This window comes from Solea solea, chromosome 5 (genome assembly GCF_958295425.1).
Source record: "Solea solea chromosome 5, fSolSol10.1, whole genome shotgun sequence".
In the NCBI taxonomy this organism is placed as follows: domain Eukaryota; kingdom Metazoa; phylum Chordata; class Actinopteri; order Pleuronectiformes; family Soleidae; genus Solea; species Solea solea.
In genome coordinates this window covers 18,483,306-18,507,177 of record NC_081138.1, presented here as the reverse complement: position 1 = coordinate 18,507,177, position 23,872 = coordinate 18,483,306, and the positions used below count along the sequence as shown (strand labels likewise).

At 40.5% G+C, this 23,872-nt stretch overlaps 1 long non-coding RNA gene across 1 annotated transcript in view; it reads right to left on the bottom strand.

Moving 5' to 3' along the window:
* LOC131459873 (uncharacterized) overlaps positions 1 to 23,872 on the bottom strand; it is a 147,196-nt gene that overhangs the window by 100,191 nt on the left and 23,133 nt on the right. Inside the window, exon 2 of the long non-coding RNA XR_009240294.1 lies at positions 20,777 to 20,962. This is a non-coding gene — a long non-coding RNA (uncharacterized LOC131459873). The remainder of the gene's footprint in view (positions 1 to 20,776; positions 20,963 to 23,872) is intronic.

The following is a 23,872-nucleotide window of genomic DNA, read 5'->3' as shown; positions in this document are numbered from 1 at the left end:
GTTAGGCTTTAATTGCGTGCATCTCATTTACATGTGGGATGAGCCGTAGTTCGACATTTTGTTTTTATTTTCCAGCTCAGTGGGTTTGCGGTAAGACTCAAACGGAGGAAACGCTGTGATTCAACGTCGAGTAAGCTTTGGGCAATGTCTTCCTTGTTTTCATAGGATTTTAATCAGCATGGGATTCTCCTGCGTTTGACTGTTGGCAGGGAGCAACAGTGTTAAATGTTCTGTTCCTCATTGCAATTCAATGTTAAATTACATATTTATGCATGTTAAAAGTAGGCTATACCTGGAAGCATCTACTAATTAATATGTGATCAACTCGTATCCATGAATGCAAAGAAATGACACTTAAGTTTTATGGTTGTTGATTCTTTGTAAACATAAAAGGATGTTTTTCAGCCTGTCATCTGAGATGGCAAAAATAGAATTATGTTTGTGACTAATTAAAGAAAATTGAATTGAATTAAGTTATTTCTCCGAGGACATTGCTTAAGCATTTTGTCTGATGACAAACAGCAGAGAAATCCTCTGACACTGCGAGGGGATCACAGAGAGAGGAATTAATTCAGTGCTTTTGTTGAATCAAAGCACTAAAGAGCTGCATGGTATTGTCATAAAAGCTTTAAGAGTTTACTACACTTATTGCTAATTTCCACAATTTTCATTATTTTGCGAGACAAAGATGTAATAAAAATGGGAAAAACAGAGCTGAACAACTCTCTACAGGCGTTAGTGCCAGATTTTTCTTCTCCCTCTAATATCTAGATCATCATTTCTTCAACATAATCCCTATTTGCATTGGGTAGTTTTTTTTGCTGTGAATGGTAATATGTCATCATGATGGCACGGCGACAATCATCTGGTGCAATTCTGCCAAGTATGCAATTTCGTTTCAGCTATAGTAGCCTACACGACACATTACAAACACTCAGAAAAAGAAAAAGGCTGCCATGAGCTCCTTGGGTGATGATAATGATTTTAATGGTCTACATGTAGCAAGTGAGGAACCACTTTGACAGTGTAATCTTGGCAACGCTACCAATTTAGGGCGACTGTGGCTCAGTGGTAGAGTGAGGCGTCTTTAAACTGAACGGTTGTGGGTTAATTTCCTTGTCTACATGCCGATGTGTACTTAGGGAAGATACCTAACCCCACACTGCTCCGTAATGCTGCATGGCAGCGTGTCAATGGCTATGGAAGAAAAGAAAAGAATAGAAAAGAATAGAATAGAATAGAATAGAATAGAATAGAATAGAATAGAACAGAATAGGAACAAAAAATGTGTGAATGTGAGAATGGCAATACTGTAAAGCAGCTTTGAGGGGTCATCAAGACTAGAAAAGCACTATATATAACATATATGTGGTGTAATTATAATGTTCTGGTGAGTCACGCGTAACAACACTGTGCACTGTGATGACATCATCAGGGCAGGACAGATATAGTCTCGTGGAGAATGCAAAAAATAAAGTTTAATGCTTCGAATGCAGTCGAACTCACATCGTACTTCTAAGAGAAGACATAACACAACACGTCATTTACCAATTAATCTATTCACAGTAAAGGGTGGAAAGCTAACCCAAGCCCATGGGGACCCGTCAGAAACTGACAAGTCGGCCTGGGTTCAGACAAATATTTTTGAACTTGTATTTGTTTGGGTTAGAGTGCATGCAGTGTCATCCGCTCTATATGTTTTTTGTAATTCAATAACCTTTGACATGGCATGTGTCTATACACAGGGGAAAAAAAGGAATACACAGGGAAACACGACCTATCGTGTTTGGGTTAGACGCACTCACACATTGGTGTCAGTGTTGGACAAAAAAAAAAAAAAAATGTAATAAATAAATAATGTGTCCTGCACCTTGTTCTGATTTACACATTCACACAAACAGAGCTGCTATGAAAGGTGTTGGCCTGCTCATTGGGAGCAATTAAGACTTTGTTGTTTTGCTCAAAAGGCACTTTGACATTTGGACAGGAAGAGCAGGAGTTCAAACCACCAGCGTTATGGACACTTCACTGTCAAAGAGCACAACAATGCTGCTGCTGTAATTCAAATTCTTTGAAGCCGATTCATTTATTTGTGTATTATACGATTTTAAAACATTAGATTCTGACCAAAGTAACATTTCTTATTTTAATGAATTTCAATTCATTCAAGCTCTAAGGTGAGCAAAAGTTAGAGGAAACCTTCCCTCTCTATGTGATGCAGGCACCAGAAAGCAACTAGAGGGAATTTATATTCATTCCATTCCAATCACAGCACACAAGAATCAAATCATTCTTATGTCGTGAAAATGTTAAAGAAGAACACAATGGAAAACTTAACTTAACTTTTCCCATGGCAACAGAAGTGATTAATATTTGATTATGTCAGCAAGCATTGTTTTAATCCTTTGTTTTAGCAGCTACTGAAAAACAAAATTGCTTCCCCCCCCAATAGAAACCTGTGTATTATATAACACAATAAAGTGCTGCCATTTTATTCTGGCAATGTCATTTGCACCTAGTGTTTGAGAGCAGATTAATTAGGGAATGAAACAATCTTAAGGAAAATGTTCTTTTTTTCAGTCCCATTGTGAGCAGCATATTATTGGTACAATGCAGTGCCGTCCCTTAAACTGTAGATTCATTGGATAATTGTTTCTTGTCATTTTTTTTTTTACAAGCATATTAATTTGATTCTGTAAATCAATACATTTCTGTCATGACTAACACATTGTGTTCCCATCTTAAAATCCTGCCACTGAGCCCTGTAACCTTGTTTTCCCTGTTACTTGGTAGAGTTTCTTTAAAGTAGCAAAAAGCTATGCCACCTTCAAACAAGAGTCAGTGTCCAGGCCATGGAGGCTGGGACAACCTGGGTTTAAATTAAGATAAAGTGTCTCAACTGAGCTCAGTGTTCTAGTTATAACTTTGCACAGAGGTCAGAGGTCACACCTGGACCATTCTTTCACTGCTTCAGCACCGTGTCACTTGCTCCACTGAGGTCAGTCCCACAAGGGCCCCGTGTCAACACTGGACCTGTGTGTGCCTCAGCGGTCACACTGATAAGGCATTTTTGTCTCTTACTTTCCCACATTTGGGTCTGAGGGAAAAATGAGGTAAGATGCTAGTGGGACTGCAAATCCTTTCGGTGGAAACATTTTTGAAAGAAACACGGACATGACCTTGTTATCTAATCACATGTACGCTATGACAGTTTTTTGGGTCGCTCATCAAACGCAGTCTATCCGCTCAATATTCAGATGATGTCTCCAAATGACACATGCTGGCACACTTTTCAAGCTATCCACGACTTGTCACTCTTCTTCCTTTACTTATACGGGGATGTGTGTTGTGTCTGAGACGAAACCAGATGAAAGAGAGGGAAAAGGAATGTGGGAATAAAAATAGCTAAGGAGTCAGAGGAAGTTCTAACAATAAGTTACAAGAAAAGAAGGCAGGGGCAACACAGCCACTATAGAATTAGCTCTTAAAAGTTCTTAATAGTAAGTCTTTAACAAATAATAAAGTTGCTTCGATAGTTGTTTAAATAATGTTTTGCTCTTGCATGGTGTGTTTTAACATCTGAAGTGTTCACATTTTGTGTTACACATTCATAACCATGGAATTGTTATCACCACTTCCTCAAAACACCAGAAAACCTTAACAAGGGGTTTAAAATAATGAAACAACGAAGACATGCGCATAATATTGTAATTTTGCAATGCCTTCCTTATGAAAAATAATTGAGAATGCAGATGAGTTGTGTTGGTTCATGTATATAAGGCTCCATTCATGAAACCTAAAACATTCATATATGATTCACTGCTGTGCTCATAGGCTGTGTGTACAGGTCCACAAACATGCCTGAAATATCTCCAAAGGAAACGGATGAGGGTTGTTTTTTTTTTTTTCTTTTTCTCCCCCAAGTGAGCTGCTGTTGAAAAAGAGCACATTGCGTTCCCTTCTCCATCGATGGACGCTGCAGCAAAACACCAGTGACCACATTGTGTCTCTGCAGTGGCAAGCCCCGCTGAGAGGGAGCTGTTGCATATGCAAAAGAGTCAATATGTTCAAACCTGCCTCCTTGGCAGGTCATATAGAGTCTCCTCTGCAAAGGGATGTTATGGCAGGCAAGGGGAATCCAATTGTATATTACAAAGTCACAGACGATTGACCGGCTGCCAGACAGACACTGAGGCCAGAGAAAAGAGGATCGCTCCTTTTAGCAGCTTCCATCACTCTGCCGTGGCACTGATTATTGGAGCAGAAGATGTCTCCTCACCCAGCCCTGTGTCCATGTTGTTCCACTCAAAGCAGGTGGGAGATATTCATGACAAACACAGAGATTTCATTGTAGGGTGAAAGAAGTCAGCCAGTGGGGGGGACATTAAACCAATGTAGCAAAGCCAACTATTGATGGCTAGGGTTATGAGTATTTCTGGCTAGATGTGAAAATGTGATGTATGGAAATTATCTCATACTATTGTGGAACATTTATTTTATTTGTAACAATGAACCTGTCAGCTTTTGGATACTGCTGTGGTGGCACTGGCGGGAAACAAAGGTGATATCCCATTTGTATGCCACACCAGCCTCAGCAAACTAATCCCAATAATAAGTGATCCATGAGAGCCAACTATGGGTTATCACCTTCTAAAGCCAACAGCATTACGGTGGAATAACAGCACACAATTTTCAATACAACAAAAACTACTGGGAAAAGGAGTGGGTGCACATTTATGAAGCCATCAGCAGAAGGAAACAAGTTAATTTACTTGAATCCTTTCAAGTCCAGAGAATAAAAGGATCCGGTATTGTGAAATAAATCAGCCACAATTTGACAAAAGTCAGAAAACTTAAACTCCAGCAGGGAAACCAAAGCATTAAGAGCAAAAATTAGCAAGTCATCTGCAATTAAAGATGTTAATAAAGTAATTAAAACAGGTCACAGGTCTCTTAATTTCTATTAAGCCAGGGGTTAAGACTAATTATGGCTTGAGACCCTTTAAAGCAAAAAGTTGTCGACTCACAGCCTCTTGTCACAGGTTTCACAATGTCTGAGTTCCAAGCAGTTAAACTAAAGAGTAAGGTGCTCTTCTTTGTTGTTTTGTTATAATAATTATAATAAAGAATGTAATTAATTTTGTTTCTTTTAGTAACAATCTCACTGCCCTTTTCATGTGTGACCCGTGGACCCATTCTCCAGGCTGGAAAACATTATATCAAGCCTTCAGCAAAGGTCAATAAGTTGTCTGCAATTTGAAATATTGATAAATCATTAATGTTTCTTACACTAATCCCATCTGCAGGCCATAAAGTTGTCAATAAACAGCTTTGGCTTCAGATGCTCTGCAGCAGATTTCCGTCAGTTAGAGTCCTGCAATTAGTTTACACAAATGCTAACGTTTTTAATAATGATTATTCACTGTGATTGCACAATTTTAGATGTATGACGTACAGTAGTTGAATAACAGTATGATTAATGGCGTCAAAACGTAACCTTTCATGACACATCACACATCTTGAAGCTGGGGTTCACAGAATTGCATGAGACGGAGCTGTAAAAACCCACAGTCTTAACCTAGTTGCGCTCATCCCTCTTCCCTGCAGCTGGCTGGTCATTGCTAAACTTTCAACTTCTCAACTCCTCCTGGTATTTCCAGCAGTAGCATGACCTTCCCACAACAGCACAAGTACCTCATTCTCCTTCTAAAATAGACTTGAAAATTCATCTCTTTCAAAAATACTTAATACTCCCTTCACAGCCGCTATCTACCGCTCCCCTCTTGTTCTTCCCTCCTTACCTTAAATCCCCTCTTAAACCCTCCTTATGTGTTGTTACCTGAAATGTAACTTGTTTTACTTAATATTTTGTTTTCCCTCCATATTTCTAAGATATGATTTTCTCAGGATTTTGTTAAATATAAAACTCTAACTGAACTGACCTGCCTTGAATTATTATTATAATTATTATTATTATTATTATTATTTTTAATAATAATAATAATAATAATAATAATAAATAAAAAGTATGTATAGTACTAGGGCTGCACGATTCTGGAAAAAAATGTGAATCACAATTTTATTTGCTTAGAATTGAGATCTCGATCCTCTGGCATGATTTTTTCACAAATGGAAATGTTTATTGCACTCATGAAAAAAAGATTAGAAACATTCAATTAAGCATCCAAGTAAAGCGCCAAACAGCGTGATTTCTTTAGGCCCTGAACATGGCCCTGCATAATGGGCTTATTATTTATTACTTAGTATTATTACTAAAGTATTATTTTTCATGCTCTGTCTGTTTGTGTTTCCGCACTTGTTGCGTGAATGGGGAAGTGCAACCTGTCCAAGGGGTACACTTCATTTCGCCCTATGTCAGCTGGGATAGGCACCAGCGTCCCCACGACTCTAATGTGGAGGATAAATCGGTAGAAGATGAATAAATGAATGAACATTATTATCGCTCAGTTGACTGATATGCATACTTCTGAAAGAGAAGTTACTCAAAGACCCCTTACAAGAAACGCTGTGGCACCCCCTTGTGTGTATTTCCCGTGGATTCAGTTTTTTGATTGGAAAGTTATCAATGAGCTATTTCAGATTCAGAAATTAAAACCTATTTACTATTCCTTGTACTCTACTAATTGTACTCAAACAACAAATTAAAAAAACAACTGCAGACAATTATGCGTTATGAACCATTTCTTTGCCTTCATGTTTATACAGTGCAGCTTATTAAAATACAATTCATTATTGAAGTAATTTCTACCATGATATAGGTTTATTACAGGACTTTTAAGCTATACAAGATTTGTTAATTAATTTAGTCGCCCAAGGCTCCACCATGACTTTTGGTTTAGTTTTGTCAACTGTGACAGGGCAGAGCTATACAGTCAGTGCAGAGTGACAGAAAAATATAAACAATTCATTGAGTTGCTCCCCTGTTGGAGAAAATGACGGCACCCATCTTAGTTGTTAATGAAAATGTTACTGTGACGGCCCCATTGGCTCCTCTCTGTCAGCTGTGATGCCCAATGCAGACAATTTCACACACATGTAGTTGTGATTGGCACCAACAGTTTTAGAACACGTTATTTTGAATGGGAAAATCATATTGGTACCCCGCCTCTCGCCCTATGTCAGCTGAGATTGGCAGAGCTCCCCTCCTGACCCTCATGTGGAGGATAAAGCGGTAGAAGATGGATGGATGAAGAGGATATTGGTCTACCACTGAGCCCTCTCACTGCTAAGATACCTGAGGCCTCGGTGCCAAATTATTTTGTGTTAAGCCATATTGTTATTGTTTGTTATTTAATCACCGGGATTCTACCAGCAGCCATGCTATTAGTTGCCTTTGCACAGGCTACAGATGGATAAAAAGATTCCTCTGGAGTAAATCCTCAGGACTTTATCAGGATTAAATCCTGATTTGTTTAATGATGTTCTTTGAAAGGTATGTGATCTCCACAAAACTCAGCCGTGTCTCCAATGTTCAATAACTCCCCATAATTTAATCTTGGCAGAGCTGACAATAATGCTTCAGCAGCTTTCAACAAATTATTGATTCTCATCTCCGAATTCATTAAATTCATGGTAACCGTATGACGAGGCCATAATTCAATTCTTTTTTTTCTTTTGCACATAGCGCTCTTTAGTCATGAGTATCGGGCCTGGGAATGGCAATGCACCAGGCTTTGTTATTACACCTATCAAGCACACTAATGATCCACCTCAGGGGCACAGGTGCAGCCCAGTAATTTATGGGAGCTGGCAGAAATCTACAGGTTAATGCCCCCCCCCCCCCCCATCAAACGTCCACAGAGCAATATACAGTCCAGCACGCTGCTTGCATATGTCACACATTGTGCTCCTCGCTGAACAAGAGCGCATCACGGCTTGTGCGATTACAATATCAGTTATCATTCCTTATTTCCCCCTTCTTCTTTAAATACCACATGCCACTTGACAGCGAGGCAAAGGATATGTTGATATAGTCTGAGCGTTGCTGTCAGTTTGTTTTTCCTCGCCGAGTTTAAAATAAAAAATCCGTTTTGAGAGACAGCTTAGGTGTGGTAGCTATCACAATAACCTTGTCTGCCCCTCCTCCTCCTCCTCCCCCCTCTCGCTCTCTCTCTCCCCCCCTTCTCTCTTGTTAATTCTTCTCCATGCTGTATACAGTTGAATAAACAGAATCCCTGGATAGATTGATACATCGTGCTCACCGGGGTGACGTTAAGAGCCCCCCCCCCCCCCCCCCCCCCCCCCCCCCCCCGCATACACTCACCACCATTTCCCACCCACCCCCAACCTCCCACTCCGCCCTCCCGTCCCAAACGAACTGCCAAGGTGGCAGGCCATAAATCCCAGCAGACATGGCGTTGGGGTTTTGGAGGGTCTGTGGGGGGTGGTGGCTCTGGGAAGGGAGGGTGTGTATTGGGTGCGGTGGGGGGGGAGGTAGCTGTAACACAAACCTGAAGGAGATTTCTCCTCATGCATAGAAACCTGTTTCCCCCTCACCGACAATGTCTCCCTCGAGGATGCAACTGCCAACTCACTGCATGCAAAGTAGTCTCTGCCTCCCTCTCTTTCTCTCACTGCATGTCGATCTCTCACTCTCTCTCTCCCTCTGCAAATGGGATATGGGTCTTGGGGAACTTTGTGGCGCAGGAGAAAAAGGCGCAGAGCGGTGTCTCACGGAATTCGCCACCCTCCTTATCATCCAGATGATCCTGAATGCCAATTAGCCTCCCGAACTCTGCGGGGACTGGCCTGTCACTCAGGATGAGTTTCGTGTGTGTCAAGCACCGAGGAGCCAGGCGTAAGAGTTTGCCACTGGAGGAGTCAAACGCTCCTTGGTGCTCTTCGCTGTCGGTCAGCAGCGCAACACACTGGCTGCACACTCAAGGGCGTGCATGTACACGTGTAAAAAATAACACACACACACACACACACACACACACACACACACACACACACACACACACACACACACACACACACACACACACACACACACACACACACACACACACACACACACACACACACACACACACACACACACACACACACACACACACACACACACACACACACACACACACACACACACACACACACCCCTGCACTCTACGTCACGTACCAAAGCAACAAGCATTTGTCTCAGACTCCGACTTAAGCGATAACATCTAAACCTGGCACTTTAGAAGAGAACAATCAGGTGAAATAGAAAATTGATCGTGACATTTTGAAATGTGTCTGCCTTTGGTGTAAATCTATCTGCTACTTGACGTCTGGTAGTTTCCATTTAATGTGGCACTGACGACTGACACAAAATGCTTCAATGGTAACTCTGAAAGGGGACATGGAAAAGTTCATCAACCAACTTGCCATCAGTATTAAGTCATAGAAAAACAACCTACTGTAAACAGCTTTATTATTTATTATGGCATGTTCTGCTCACCCAAAAAGACAACAGAAACAAAAAAAAAAATTACGGGAACCGTTCCTAAAAGCAATTTGTCCTTTTTGACTCAACAGAGTGATACAATTGGCATTTCCCCACCAAAGCCAATGCTGGGAAGGCTCGTGTTATCTCCCCATCTTTCTTCCAACAATTTTTTTGATGATTCAAACAGCCCTGCCCTGTCGGTCATCCTTACGAGCAGATGCTGCCCAGATCCCTCTATCTATTGCCATTTTCGTCTTTATTGCCAGCTGGCTTATCCTGCACTGATGGAATTGTTAAAAAGCAGATATGAGCAGAATCTAGGAGGACCAGTCTTTGTCAGAGCATGCGTTCCCATCAGATGAGAGCACGGCGATAAGAATCTCAGCAACGCCTGCAGGTCGTGTCACTCTATGCATGACAATCTAGGGGCTGTGTATAGCTGAAAGAAAAACACTCTGAGACAGCAGAGGCAGGTGCTGAAAGAGAGGTGCATTGGCGATAAATATGTATATGATGTCTTGACTCTCCTTTCAGGCAAACCTGAATGATCAATATTGCACAGCTCTCGGTTTTAAACAAAGAGACAAATCAAGGTCATGTTTGTACTGTCTGGAGCTATTTACTCATTGATAGGCATCATGTCTCTGTGTACTCCCCGTTTTCAGGTCAGAGAAACATATCCAAATATAATAAACTGTAAATGACGTTTAATTCCCCATGCAGACCAAGTAGTCTGCATTTTTTTATTTTTTTTTTTATTATCAAAAACCTCCATCTGTCCCTTTTGATTTCTATTATTAAATAACTGGTGCAACCCACTCCTGGGTAAAGACGTTTATATGGTGCTGTTAGTGAGTGTAATTACCATAAACAAAACAGAAGTGAAATGGCGGAAATTAATAGTTTAGAGGAAGTTGAGAGGAAGAACCGCATATATACAAACATTAAAGTTGTATGGATGAGGGATGAGAGGGAAAAGCTAATGCATGAAAAAATTCAGAAAAAAAAGGGAGGAATGCAACATTACGGATGCCAACTGCCATAAAGTACCACCACCACCAACTGTTGATTCCGGTGAACAAAAACAGCAACGCCTCGGGTCATAAAACCTGGACAATGAGCTGCAGGGAGCTGTAAAAAAATAACTAGGAAGTTTGTAGGGTTGTCACTGTTAGTAACCACTGTGATCATTTGATAAAATAAACATGGTACTGCAACATGAGAGACACTTTAGATTCATGTTAATTATTTTAGTAAGAGGAGACTAAATAATGAATGTAAATAGGTCACTCAAAGACGAGTAGACTCAAAGATTGAATGATCTTGCCATCTTCTTTTTATGCCTTTACAGTTATGCTACTTGTGTAATATTACACTGGTGGAATATGTCTTGATTTCTTTATTTAATACCAGTGAAGAGATGTATTTGCAAAAAAAAAGAAGATAACAAGTACATCTGATTTCACAGTAAACTTAGATAGATTAGATTAAAACAATAATGTCTCAAACCATGAAACTGTGCACAACAGCAGAGCTTAAAACTTAAAACATGTAGTTTTTCTTGATTCAGCTCGACATACCGTTGTTGCTGAACATTGCGAGACAGCAGTAATGTCATTCTGACCTTTGGTTAAAGTGGCCTCACCGTCTTCCTTCACACGGAGGCGAGAGCGGTTTCAGGGCGCAGGATGTGAGCTGGCATGCTGAACACCACTGAACAAACTGGGGCTTAAACGCGGCGACAGGGTGTGTGCATGTGATCAATAGAGACAGTTGCCTGTAAAGGTCAGGTGGAGCTGTTGGTAAACACTAGAGTTAAACCTGTGATGAGCCTCTACTCTGCCTCTTGATCAGCACCCAACAATCAGTGGGTGTATTATGCCCGGGGAGCAGTTTGCGACATTGCTGTTGGCACTTTGTTGCCACTTGGTTAGAGAATGACCGCAGGGCAGACGGAGACAATGCCAGCAAATAAAGACACAATTGATTAGTTGTACTCTGACACACCCCCAGCAGCCGCCACTCACACCGTACAGGCCCCCATTGCTACGAACACAAGCGCACAAACTGAGGTAGGTAAAGCCGCTATTAAAATAGTTGATTGTTGGGATTGTAGTGCCCCTTAAACTCCAAGGGCATAGACACTCACCTGTGAAAAGCTCTGCCGACACAGAATATTTCCCTCTTTGGTTGCTTTGCAGTTATGACAGTTGTTGCCAATGCTGGAATGGCTGGATTGTGTGGCTTCCTTTTAGAACAGCCAGTGGGAGCACCATCTCTGCACCCTGTGATTAGTTCAAATCACAGGCCAGAGTTCCACAAGGTGGTAAACAAAGACCACAGGAGGTGCATAACTCTAGTTCTCTCACTTTATTTACATTATGTTGACATGTTATCCTAGAATTCTCCAAAAATATCTTTCCTACCCAGCCTTGACCTGCCTTATAAACCCCGAATGAGCTGCACGCCATCCTATTGGATGCAAGCCTGCTGTGCCAAAGGAGATATAAATAAATCCTTTCTTTTAGTGCCCACTGCAGATAGATACCAGCCACACTGCTCGACCTGCAGGTGGTCAGTCACCAAATCCGTGTCCAAAATCACTCCCCGATGGAGGAGTCCATTACTCCACTTATAACAGACATTCAGTATTTTACTGTGCAGTTATTAGCAAGGTGAGATTTGAGACACAAATCAGCCATACCCATTTTATGTTATTACCAAAAGATGTACACCTATTTGAGACATAAAACTGTGTATTTTATGTTGTATTATTGAAGTCTTGAGACCACAGTATTAGATTCTGAGTCCGAAATCCTTATATCTGAGACAGAGTCATGGTCTAGTCTGTGTGCATCACAACCCTGTACGCTGCGAACATCCATGCTTCCTCACTCCTAATTGCAAGTGTGAGTAATGTTAGAGCATTAATATAGCAATATATCACGATGCCAATTTAGTATGGACCCCTGCAAAAATCCAAGAAAAGTCCCGATTGTCAACTTGAGTTCAAGTCTGCACAGTACTGTGTACACGGCATAGACAAAGACGGCTACGTGATTAGCAGAGAAGTGTAGCGCGTACAGCTTCGTCTTTTAACACAACCTGTCCGCCGGTGGAAAGGTATGTGGCATAACACGTTTGGAACTGTGGAGACCACAAGCATAGCGAGGCACCTGCGCTGTCCCCAATAAAGGAGAACATGCATCATCAAGAACACACCTCATCTATACCTTCGAGCTACAGCTGGACAGCCTCCAGCGCACACACACCAGTGGGACACTAAGCCAGTGTGTTCAAATAAACACATGAATGGATGAAGCAATGAGCATTTTGTCAAGCTGTGTAGTCGTTTCTGTGCCTCACCCTGTGCCACGAGGCATCTAGCTGCAGGCAGGGCCAGGCGTGTACTGGCTGGACCTATGTGCTGTTCAGCATGGCAGCGCTCCACGCAGGTTAACACGATAGTCTCCTGCCTTATCTAATGTGACGAGGGGCCTTTCTTGGCTGTGCCATAAAGCTGCTTTGAAGCATCTGTCAATGCCCTCCCCCTGCATAAATGTCATGTGTGGAATATTGCAGGTGGCAGCTGCACAGTGGCAAAGGCAACAGGATGGAGCCAGAAAACAGCCCAAAGCCTCACACTCATAACTTGGGACAACAGAGGTGGTTTCTTTCTTTTTCTTTCTTTTTTTTTTTTCTTTTTCTGTCTTTCCGTCTGCAAGGTCACCAACCAACAACAACAAAAAAGAGCAGAACAAATAAAAGATTTATACAAACTCTGTTTTCTCATAAAAAGCACACAGAAAATGTCTAGTGGATATTCTCCAATTCCGCTACTCAACCATTTATTACTTTTTATTATCTGCTGGGGGAAAAAAATATGTTTGAGTCTGCAAAACAAGACACTTTGGCATTTATTAATGTTCTTTAAGAAATCGTGGCATAGCAAGCAATTGTCTCTTCAGCCATTTGTCAGAATTTTATTTAGAGAAAAGCTCCTGCCCCCTCCATGGTACCAGTGACAGGCAAACCTTGAGTGGTATTAAGTTCAGTGAGCCATGTACATGTATGCTCTTTGTAATTGTTGTTACTAGCCATTTAGGCTGAAGTGGAGAACGGGATAAAGCATTGCAGTTCTAGTGTGATTGCTTCAAACTAAAACCGGCTTCTCTCCTGCTCTGAACCCAGGATACACATTTCCTCCTTGTATTTTTGCCAGTGAGAAAATTTGTGTGCTCCAAGATTTGGCTATAGCTGAAATACAATCATCATGACAGAAGCACCCTTGTGACTTAGACGGGAGGATTATTCATTAGAGTAGTCACTGTTTATGTTCTTATAAACAGGCTGAGCGTTTAAGGGAGAACATTTCACTGTTGCATACGTGCAGAATTTAAGTTTGCATGGTTTCTTATACTGTATAGTGGTTAAACGTCAGTTTTCTTCACATCCAGGACACTAAAGGTCTGTTTAATTTCCCAGGACACAGCCCTGGTTCAGGAATCAATGAGTGAGATATAAAGACTGATTGCTTCATAACTTAATCAAGTCATGTATCTTAGATACTGTACTTAAGGCGGTGGTTAGACAAACTTTGACACATTTGAGACGCATTACAGACTTTTTTTAAGCAGAGAAATGTTCCATATTCTCCATGAGGATCAAGCTGGGGTACGCAAAATATTGTCTGCATTCGTACCTCCACCAAAGAGGTTATGTTTTCATCAGTGTAGGTTTTGTTCTGTCCTGTTAGCAAACTAACAGATCAAAATCTAAAACTTCCAGGTTGCCGGTATGTAAAACACAGGTGACAAAGTGTTTAAGCCTTGGCTGGCGTCTGTGCTCTAAGTGCTCTTGTTGAGCAATTACTCCATAATAACCTTTCAGTATAATGTAAATCAAGTGATCAGAGAGACTTCTGCTCTACCTCTGAGCTCCGTTTACAGCCTTAGATAAATCAGACACCTGATGGGAGACTTTGGCCAATCACGGAACTGTTCAGAGAGGGAAGGGTCAGTTTGAAATGTTGGGAATAACTGCCTATGTGGCAAAGTAACCTAAAAAAGGAAAATGCCATTACAATTGGGTCGGCTGAGAAATATCAGTGTTTCAGAGATTGAGGGATTGTGTATTGACTCGTTTTGACAGCTTCACATTCAAAAGCGATGATGCCGGTCCAGCCATTAACTACTGCATAAAATGTACTTCTTTTTGTCCTTTGTAAGAATCAAATAAGCTGGATATTACACCAGTGTGGGGACTAAATGCAACAGCATCAGCATGAGAATCGTCTCATGAGATAAGTCATGTGTTTTGTAAATTTTGTTAAATATAGTTTGAAATTAACTCAATAATTACTAACTAAAATAGGCAATTTACTGTTCCCCAACAGGGACTAACATCAGGTTCATTAATGTGTCCTTACTGCGATTACACACGCCTATCCCTTTCTTTGCAGACTTTATCTGATATGTTTTTTGTTTTTTTTTCAATATCTCTTAAGCGTTGACTTCTAGCTGTGCTTTTTTCTTTTTTTCTTTTTTGTTAAGCCAGGAGCTTTCCGAGTGTATTCTTAGAATATTTGTAAACACAGCCCCCGGCTCCTCAGGTCCAACCTGCTGAAACCATAAAAGGTTACTACCTCAGTAACAGTAGACCATCTATCGCAGACTGTGGGGATCCTCATCTGGGCAGACATCTTACTTTGTTCATTGATCCCCCAGAACAATCCATTATAAAACCATGAGTGGGATCATTTTGAATTCAACTTAAAACATATTTAAATGTTAAGAATAATCTGTTACTTGAGGAAATTGATGGTTTTGTTATACGGTTTGTTAGGTACAGTTAAGGGGAACAGGAACAGACAATTTGTGCAAACTGTGGCTGAACACGAATGATTTCAGTGTATGTGACATGGATGGATTTGGACCAAAGCTATTTCTGTACTGCAGCCCATTGGAACCGTTGTGTCTAAAAACAGTAACACGATGAAAACACTTAATATACCTCATGGTGATCACATAAAAATAGATGATTACAATAACAACCAACTGATGACTGTTGTGTTGTTGTGGAACAAGTAGTGAGGAGTTCAATGATTTCAGCTCAGTGGCTGGTGTTGTTCTACTTATCCAGTGAGGATGAAGAAGCCAATTCTTTCCACTCCAGTAAAGACTTGGATAATTGGAGTTTTGTATTAAGATTGACACCAGATGAAAGTTGCTTGTTAACATGGGGTGAAGCATGGCAGATTGTTTATTAGAATCCTGTCACTATTTACAACCCAAAATGGCAGCGCCTTGACATTGAGAGTCCAATTGAAAAGTGAGGCATCAAGTTGACGTTTGGGCAAATGCAAGTTGTGGCTGGTGACCTTGTTTACCTGCTGCTTTTGAGTTGACTATGTCAAAGTGAGGCAAAACACAACAAGATGTTAATTTTAAGAGAAATTGCTATTATTCATCACACGAGCAGCTGCTGTGTTACACTTCTGTTGGGGAGGGGGGGAAAGGTTTGCATTGCAGACATTTACTTATTTTAAAATCAATCAAGGAGGTGGAACAAAGATAAATCAGCTGCCACCACAAACAAACACCTGTGACATTTAAAGTAAGCAGAAAAAAGCAGAAACTCTAGGACATAACAACACACTGCATATTTAATATAGTTCTGTCGAGGTTTAGTGTTAAATGAAATGAAATTGTATGAACCACATGTCACCTTTTTCATTTTTAGATATTTGTTCAGTTGATTATTCTTCAAATCAATGCAGACCTTAAAGTTTTCTCTTTTCAACTTTGAGTAAGTGCAACTGAATGTTGTAGCGAAGCATGCGCACATCAGCCACATGCAGGTGCAGTATATAATACAGAATCTATTTACGATATATTATGTGACTGCATGACTTTAAAGAGTGTCTTCTGTCATACTTTTCCCTGCTGCATTTCATGCTTACTATACTTGTGTCTGTACATGTGTGTAAGGAAGGTGGAGTCTGGCTCAGTGTTTCTGCTTTAGCCTCCCAGTAACTCAATGTGCAACAATCTGCCACAGGTAAGTCTAACTTCTGACATACTGACTTATTTTCTCATTCTTAATCTCCCTCACCATTACACACACACACACACCTACACACCTACACACACACACACACAAACACACAGAGAGCGAGGTTATATACGAACAACCTTATCTGAACCTCAGCAGCCTCCTAAAAATACCGCGACATGCTTAATGAATCTGCATGGATTGCACCATACAAATCTGCATCTGGAGTAGGCTACAGAAGGGTATTGCATTCACTAAAAAAAAAAAAAAAAAAGTCTCAGTTTTTCTGAATTAATTACATCTTCTTTTCGGGGTCTGAATATATAAGATTTTTTTTTAAGACTGACTTTATGGGATTTATTCATTTTTTTAGTTTCCGGATCTGGTTTTATGAATGAATGAAATAACTGAGGATCTTCCATTTCAGACTTGATAGCTCAATTACCATTTTTTTATTTTAATTGAATGCAATATGCTTCTCTACTAAAGTATGAAATCACTTGCCATGTTCTTTTAATATTTGCCCTTTTAAATGTTGCACTATACTGACTATAGTAACTCATGATGACATGACAGTGGTGGTCCTGGCCCGGGCAAAAAATACCAAAGTTGACTTATTTATCAAACTAAACAAGAAAAATGTATATAGAGGATGCTATGTTCTGCATCCCCCTCTGGCACCCTTGCCTCTCCTTCTCTATTTTAATGTACAGCCAAATTCCCTCTGGTGACTGGTAAACAGATATAGGAACAGTTCTAAATTATGCACATTGGGGATATCTACTTTCCTATTTTCTCTCAAGATATCAGCTTGTTGTTATGGACGCCATGTGCCCATAGGATGAATAGTAGAACAAAGGACGGGAGAAAGCAAACCTGCTAGTTCAAAACAAGTTCTCGTGCCTTTGAAGAGTCGCGCTTACTTCAGGCAAAAGTGGGTTTGGAGCAGATGTGTATGTTGTCAGATGCGCACAGGCACACACGCACTGATACACATGTACACAGCCAAGTGATAACCAAGACATTTGACCAGGTTGATCCCCAACCCACTGCCTGTCAACATGCATGTGTAATTCAAGAAACGCTTGAAAGGGAACAGATAGTGGGCACCATTAAGGTGAAGGTTATGAGAGCACTGTTTAGCCAAGATGTTTGTTCCATTACACATTGTTTGTGTCTAAAGCTGGTACAACGAGAATAATAAATATTGTATTAGCCATGGGACCAGTATCTCCGTCTCCCAGACAAGTTCATAACATTCTCAGCAGGGAAGTGTGGGACCTCCCGCAGCTTTTTTTCCCCAGTCTTCCTCTGTTCTTTTTCCTCCTGCTTGGTGAGATCAGTGGCAAGAAAGACTTCCTGCAACATGCGACACATGTACCTCGTCGAGGCAGTCGACGCATGTTTTACTGGGCCAATGGGCAACCGGGAAAACCAGTAGCAGGTTGTTAAAAATGTTGATTGCTTTGTCAGAAGTTACTGCTGTTCCCGCTGTCTCTCGATCCCCTCTGAGATTTCCCCATGTTTGTCATGCAGTGCTTGCATGCAGTTATTTTATCGCAGCAAAATCTTATACTAGACTGCCTTACAAAGTGATTTGTTTTGACCCTAATTTACTTTATAATGTTTAAGTATTTATAACAAATATTTGTTACATTTGTAATATTTTCCACTTTACAGTCATTATTCCAGCCATTGGGACTGGATGAGTGGAAGACCAGTCCCCAACAGGACACAGCTATGACTGAAGGCTGCCTATAGGGTCCGTAATTTGTTTATGGAACAATTTTATTTGTTGAGACAAATGAAATTCATTGGGGGAAAAAAGAGAAAGGGGAGGTAAGGTAGCTCTCACAATACTTACCTGCCAGCACTAGTGAAGTCTTTTTACAGAAAGTTGGAGGGCTACACCAATATTAGAAAGTAAGTTACTGAGAAAGAGCAGAAAGAGTGTAAACAAAATTCCCATTTCCAATAAAGTCAATGACTTTCAGTGTTTTGGGGAGGAACTTTGACAATAGGGCCAAGAGGAAAGGGCCGGACGCATTAGTTATATTTCATCAAACTGTAGCTTCTCTTTCTAGCTTTTTCAGAATGACTAACTGTTCAACTGACCATTGATTACAAGGTAATGTTCACATATTGTGTATGAAAAGGTATAATATAAGTATTAAGTATATAAGTATTTTGTATTAAGGAGTAATCACCTGGTCTTTGTGACAATCTAAATATGCCAGAGAGTTACTAAATAAAACGTAACTCTCCCTTCATCAGAAGGCCTTGCCGCTGTCTGCCTCTATCGCCTGGAGGAGAGGAGGGGAGCAATACAGCAGATCCAAACTGCTCTGTCATTTTGAGGAGAAGGCATCAAGTACAGCTCTTATGCATGTGTAATTGATTTATTCATGTTGTTGTGATTCACAGTGATGAGCATCAGAATTTTACTATGCCCATCACTACGGCAATAATTACACATCATTAATGCAGTAGTTGTGCATATGTTGTGCTGTCGACCTGCATCTGTTATTAGACGCAGCCCCTACAGCACATATGGTGAGGGACACACACACCGTGTGTGGCGCAGTCTGATGTGTTTACGGCGGAGTGCTAAACCATGGTGAAGGTGTTGACACAGCTCGGCACTGTTTTGTACACCTATAAATTTCTTGTCGTCCAGGAGGCAATTTCATATGTGAACCCTGTGAATAACTCGTCAGGGGCTATAACCGTTGCACCTCGCGCTGGAGAGTGAATGGGAAATTCTGCCGCAACCACTTATGCTGTTAATACACACTTAAGAGGTGTGAATACACTACAAAGTAAACCAGTCACTTTATGGCTGTCACGATCAAGAAAAGTAGAAAACTTAAAAGGAACTTCAAACACCAAAAAACTGAATGTTTAAGGCCAATGATCAGCTATATAAATCATGTGTTGCTAATTTGCTTTATCACATAAGTAACTGCCAAAATATACAGCCAGGATTACATTAAATGTAATTCCCCCCATCCATTAGTAGGCAAGAATCCTACTACTAGATGAACATGGACAGATGCAATAGACAACCTGAAGCAATCTCTCATCTCTTAAACTCACATGCACACATTTAAGACCTACTAATCAAATCAATAATTCCAACCACCTTGGGACCAGGTTTGTATTCTACAAATGACACTGAAATTGGCCAACCAGGACCATAGTTCACTACATTCAGACTCCTAACCTGAAAAATTAATTAATAATTTAAGATTTACTTGCAAGGATGTCTTGTGGTTAAAACAAATGCCAATGGTTTGCCCATGGCCTCCGCAGGAGCAAAGTGACACACAAAATCTCCCCTGGTAATTGTTTCTCCTACATCGGCTTCATGAGCAAGAACCCACACTGACTTTAATCAAGTTGTCTTAGAAGTAATTTCTAACTTTAATGGAAGTCATTCCCAAACAGAAGGAGGAGGAATCAGGAGTCATTTGGAACAGCAATGACGATACAGTTTTTTTGTTTTTTTTCTTTTAAGCTTGAACGGCCTGTGATTTCATTTAAACATTCACAGAGTTACCACAGTCATAAACACATTGGCGGTGTCAGTATCAACACTGTATACAAGGTTGAAAAGAAAACAATATTATTCGACATCCCCCTATAAAAGGATTATGGTGGTATGAGTAAGTTACAGGTGAATGAGATACAGATATTTCCTGCTATACTATGTCTGTGTTAGCAGCGATCCTGCAGATAGGAGCAAGTAAATGTCCCTGGCCATGTTCATGTATCAATATCCAAGAGAAAATCCACAAATGTGCTATTTACCTGTGGTCCTCGTCCATATAAGATAAGTCAAATGTAATTTCCCTGTGCAAATATGTGTGAAATTAAATACACAAAAAAAGGACAGCTTAACTGGCTCTGGATTTATCCTGACCATATTTACGTAGTATTTTATTGCATGTTCATTTTAAGAGAGAAAAATATCACAAATGATTCCATGACATTTCATGTCTGAGTGGTTCCAGATTTCTCGGGGGAGACAGCTCAGTAGGAGATATGGGGTAACTATTTCTCTATTGGCAGTGATATACCGTATTACTCTATCAGCAGGCCGTAGAAGATTTGTGATCGAAACAAGACAGAAATCCCCTTAAAGTCTATTTTTATATTGATCATAAGTTGTAGATGATAAACAGGCTGGCACTGCTATTAAATCTCATCTTGTTGGGTATGGAGCTTGCAAAGTTATGTATTTGTGGATGCTTCACAAGTCAAGCCACTTACGTGCCAACGGGCCGGCTGTAACTCAGTGGTAGAGTGAGTCATCTTTCAACTTGAAGGTTGTGGGATCGATTCCTGGCTCCGCTAGTCTACATGCCGATGTGTCCTTGGGCAAGGGACAGTTAAAGCCACGTTGCTCCTGATGGCTGTGCCAGCAGCGGGTATGAAAGATGTGTGATAGAAAACGCGCTGCGAAAAGAGAAAAGACCCATTACAAATATACCATTTTTTATGTTGGTTTCCAAATCCATTTTGTTGCATTTCCAAGCCAGAGCTCAAATTGTTCTTCCCTACAAGCTACAATCAAACTGACTTGAACTTTAACTATTCAGACTATTTTAAGAAGCTCAATTTGCTTTATTATTTTCAACAATGCCTTTCAGATTCAAAAGCCAATTCAACATCTTGAGAGTCACGGGTGCGTGATTTTTAACCCTCACATGCACAAGTTATCCTCTGGGTGTTTTAGAATAAGTAAATGTAAATCACTGGCTCTAACAAATGCAAGCAGTTAAATGCTGCATAAATGGTGCATGGTGCGAGGCAAGCCTTCTCAAGTAAATCAAACACTTGCCTGGAGTGTTGGAAAAAATCAATATACTCTGAAGACTCTTCCACATTATTGGTCTCTCAGACTTTTTCTGCCAATGAAATGATGTCCAGAGGTTGAGAGAGTGCTTTTAAGATATGTCTGTTTCCATCTCCTGAAGCCAGTCTTGTAGAGCAAAAAAAATAAAAAATCTTAAAGGACAAACAAGTTGGGAAGAAAAGGAAAAAATAATGAGACTATAGGAAAAGATGGTGCTGTAGAGCTCAAACAGCACAGGAGGAAAAACTCATCTCATCCCCAACAAAACTAAATTCATTAGATTAAAATCACACATCTGCACCCTCCTAGATTAATTTAGTGCAATAAAAAGTGATTATAGGCCAAATTTCCTCAGGGAAGCCCATAGTGCAGTAAATATACAATTCACTGATTGATCAGTCTGAATAAAAGAAAAAACTAATCAAACTGTGAATAATGTGGAATAACTCCCTAATGGAGCCATCAATTGAATCTCTTTGTGTATTTTCTGACTGGCTTTACTTTATAGTATACACTTCTTCATAGAGACAAGATGCAATAAAATGATGTAGCTTAAATTCTCCCAGTGCTGCACACAACACTGTTGCCTTTGAAAATCAATTTCAAACAAGTTCATTTTTACAAAGTTACCATGAGAAGTGCCGTGGAAGGCAAAACCCTCAACCTCAGAACAAACCCGACTACTGGGCAGCCAAGAAATAGCTTTGCATAAATGAATAAAGGTACAATACAACCCTGTGTGGAATCATTGTTTGTGTATATGTGGTGTCTGAGTCGCTACTATATAGAAACAAGTGGCATATTAAATTAAACTATTAGTAGGGAAGCATGACCCATTTTTCAGAGCACAAAATATCAATGAATTGCTGCTTTCTCAATTAGGACATTGACATGTATCATGTGCTGTGACCTTTAAAGTCAATAGAGATAAACCGAAAACATCGAGAACAGCTTTCTCAATGTTAAAATGTGTCCTCACCATCGATCAAATCATTAAAATAACCACATAAGAGGACATCATTCAGAAGAATAATGTATAGTGCATATGTTGCCCGACATTATTTATGTCTGTGTTTAATGTACATTTTATTTTTTTTGTGAGTATACTAGAAATAAAAATAAACCTCTAGAGCCCATCATTGTAGGCAAAATTACTCCAGAATTTTGTGGGATTATTATACAATAACTCTACACAAAATATCAGAAAGAGGAAGTTAATATAATATCAGTTTTACGAGACAGTGTAGAGCAGTGCGTTTCTGTGTGTGTGTGTGTGTGTGAGAGAGAGACTGATTGAGAGAGACTGATTGAGGGAGAGTGGAGGAGAGACGGAGTGAGCGAATGGGAGGGGAAAAGAAAAAGGAAAGAGCAATTTGTACATCTCCGCCCACAGCACTGCCAGCTCTGTGATGTGAGGGTCAGAGTGTGACTAACCTACTAGCTCTGGCTTGGCTGCCCTTTCTGTCTCACTGCACCTGTTTCACCACATTAAACACTTCACATGTTCCTCGGGGTCCCCGCTCCACACTGTTCTTTACACTTATATACACAGCCTAAGAAAAAAGCCCAGACACACACTTATGGGCATGCTTTTGTAAACTTGCATGCACACATACACACTCAGTCGAAAGTCAGACTACTAGAAAACTAAGTGAAGGTCAAGAATAATAAAGATGATGTATTGGGGAAAGGTTATCCTGTCTCCAAGATGCTAATTGTGCTGTCAAAATTCATTTCATTTCATTTCATTTGAATATAAACTTTTCTGAGTCAATCTTAATTTTGGACAGGTGTGATGAGAGCACAGGTCAGTGGTGTAGTGTAGTCTACTGTAGTGAGTGTACTGCCCCCCCATCCCACGACCAGCCACTCCCACAAAAAGCAACAGTGCTTCGCTTGTTATATCACAATGTTATTACTGGGTCTGGGTTCGCCAATAGAAAAAGGTGGTAGCAAGCTAACGCGGTCTTCCTAACTCGCAAACCGAGGCACGGTCCTCTCTGTGCCAGATATCCCACTTTTTCACGTGCTATGGTGCAGACAAATCAGCTGTCAGTATGAGTGAGAGAGAGCAGGTAGATGAATGAAAGGATGATATATTGTGTTTCGAAATCGGTTGAAAAAAGTAGACAGAACTCTGTGCAAAGATCACCTCTGATACACACACACACACGCGCAATAGTAAAACTATCGTTATTGCAATATTGATATATTCATATCGCAAACGAATGTTTGAACTGCCATAAATGTGACCCCAATATTCAGTCAACATCTGCGCACTCCTGCTGCTAGTGCCAGTCCGCGCGTCCCTGCAGTGGACAGTGTGCAGCATCTCAACTTTCATACGGCCGTTAATAGCAATGTGCTCAGTGTTTCCTCTATTATTCATTTGGAGCAACGCTTGTTTTATTTCAGGTCAGTGCGTGTTTTTAATGTGTTTCTTCTGTATCTCCTGGGTGAGCACAGACGCATGCACGGAGCGAATAATAACGATCAGAATAAACGGATGT